Source organism: Chiloscyllium punctatum, unplaced genomic scaffold (assembly GCF_047496795.1).
Source record: "Chiloscyllium punctatum isolate Juve2018m unplaced genomic scaffold, sChiPun1.3 scaffold_864, whole genome shotgun sequence".
In the NCBI taxonomy this organism is placed as follows: Eukaryota; Metazoa; Chordata; class Chondrichthyes; order Orectolobiformes; family Hemiscylliidae; genus Chiloscyllium; species Chiloscyllium punctatum.
The window spans coordinates 20,001-22,500 of record NW_027310598.1 but is presented as its reverse complement, the minus strand read 5'-3'; the positions used below and the strand labels follow the sequence as shown (position 1 = coordinate 22,500).

The 2,500-nt window shown below is 36.4% G+C and overlaps 1 pseudogene; it reads left to right on the top strand.

Annotated features, from left to right (window-relative positions):
• LOC140474173 (28S ribosomal RNA) overlaps positions 1-2,500 on the top strand; it is an 8,545-nt pseudogene that overhangs the window by 3,516 nt on the left and 2,529 nt on the right.

Genomic DNA, 2,500 nt, shown 5'->3' with positions numbered 1-2,500 from the left:
CCCATTGATGATTTTAAATGTAAATATTGTAAAAACATTTATAATACGACGGGGGGTTTTAGAAAACACCTTAAAATATGCAAGGGAATTAAGGCCATTAGAATAAGATGTAGTAAGTGTAGCTGGGAAGGAAGCTACCAGGCAGTGGCTTGTCACTTCTCGAAATGTACTAAGGGGGCTATTGGTGGTTTAAATGTTGAGGTTGAGGGTAATGAGAATAATGATAATGATAACTTGGAGGTGGAATTGAAGAGGTATGGTTGTGACCTATGTACTTTAAGATTTGGTACAGCTAGAGGCCTTGGGCAGCATGAGCGACATGCACACCCTAACTTGAGGAACGAGAAAAGGAAGATTAAGAGTAATGAAGGTAGGAAAAAAGATACTAGTAAAGAGAGTAATAGGAAGGGTGTGTGGTCAAGTGAGGAAGTGGATATGTTGCAAAAATTGGAGCTAGAATTTGCTGGTAATAGGAATATTAATAAATTGATCGCCGAAAGATTAGGATCAAAGACGGCAAAGCAAATTTCAGACAAAAGGCGTCTGCTAAGTAAGAAAACCAAAAAGAATGATAAAAAGGTTGAAGTAGATGGTGAGATATTGTTGAGTAGTAATATGGAAGAAGAAGAGGAGGAAAACATTGAGAGTTTGGATAGGACACAGGAAGCGATAGGTAGTGTCCATAGTAATATTAATAAGTTGGATTGCCCGGAGGGTTCAGTGGATGAACTTCTTAGCTTAATTGAAAGGAACCTGGATAAGAATAAAAAGGGTAAAAATGAGTTTGAAAGGATTATGAAGGGGATACTAAATAAGATAGAAAAGAAGAATAAAGAAAATATTAGTAATAAGACTAAACATAATAAACGGATAGATGTTAAAATAAAGGATAATAAAACAGGGAAGAATAAAGGGGTTAGTGGTGCAAAAAGTAGATATGGGAAGAAGAAAGGAAAATTTAAAGAGATGCAGGTTCTTTTTAAAACAAAACGCCAGTATTTAGCTAGAACCCTGATGGGTGCTCCGGGTAGAAGTAAATGCCCCCTAGAAAAGAAAGATCTAGAAGAATATTTTAAGGGTAAATTAACTAAAAGTAATGAGAAGAATAATCTGAGAGGCTTTGTTAAATATAACAATCAGATAGAGGAATCCCAATTTGCACTTCTAACGGGACCTGTAGGGGTAGAGGATGTGGATCGTGCCATCAAGGCGATGGACATCAAAACTGCTGCGGGTCCCGATGGAATGACAATGGGGGATATTATTAAGATTTTTAATAAAGACAATATGCTGCTGCCAAGATTGTACTCAATCTGGGTGGCCACGGGCAGGATACCAGACCAGTTGAAGGTCAGTAGGACCGTACTTATTCCCAAAAGTAATAATGAAGAAGAACTACTAGATATTAATAATTGGAGACCAATTACTATCGGTCCAATGCTATTAAGAATTTTTACTAAAATCATGGCAAATAGATTGAATAAGATTATTAAATTAAACAAAAGACAAAAAGGATTTATGACGGGAGTCCCAGGGTGTGAAGAAAATATTAAAATCTTAGAGAACATAATGAGTGGGGCAAAAGGTAAGAAGAAGGACTTGGCAATAGTCTTTGTAGACTTAGCCAAAGCCTTCGACACCGTGGGACATAAGTTGATAGTGACAGGCCTTAAAAGACTCCAGCTCCCAGGAGTGTTCGTACAATTAATTAGGGATCTTTACGAAAATAACTTTACCCAAATTGAAGGATATAACTGCAAAACCGATAATATTCCGATATTATGCGGGGTTAAGCAGGGCGATGCTTTATCGCCAATTTTATTTAATATAATCATGGATCCGCTGATTAGCACAATTGAGGAGAAACAAAAGGGGATATTTTTGGGCGAGGAGGGTAAGGATTGTCATTGTGCATCGTTAGCTTTTGCCGATGATATTGCCCTAATTAGTGAGACATATGAGGGAATGGTATATAACCTTAAAATAGTAGAAAGATTTTGTCGAAACAATGGGCTGGAGGTCAATATTAAAAAAACTAAAGGGTTTTATTTTAATTATAAAAACAAGTCCTTTATATATAATGATAAGCCCAATTGGAAGTTTGAGGACAAGGAGATTCAATTTATTGAGCCAGGAACTACCGATAAATATTTAGGGGCCAAGATTGACCCCTGGTTGGGGATTAGTAAGGCAAATTGGGAAAAACAATTAGAAGTATGGTTAGGGAATTTAAAAGGTTCATCCCTGAAACCTGTCCAAAAGATTGAAATTTTAAAAACGTATTTTATCCCGAGGCTATTTTATTATCAGGTTTTATCAGAGGTTTCTCTAAATTATTTAAAGAAATTGGATAATATTATTAAGAGTGCAATCAAAGAAATCTTACACCTACCACAATCCATTACAGACGGCATTTTATATGCTAAGTCTCGAGATGGAGGTCTTGCCATAAACCGCTTATCGACATTTATCCCGATCCTGATAATGAGGAAATATGGAT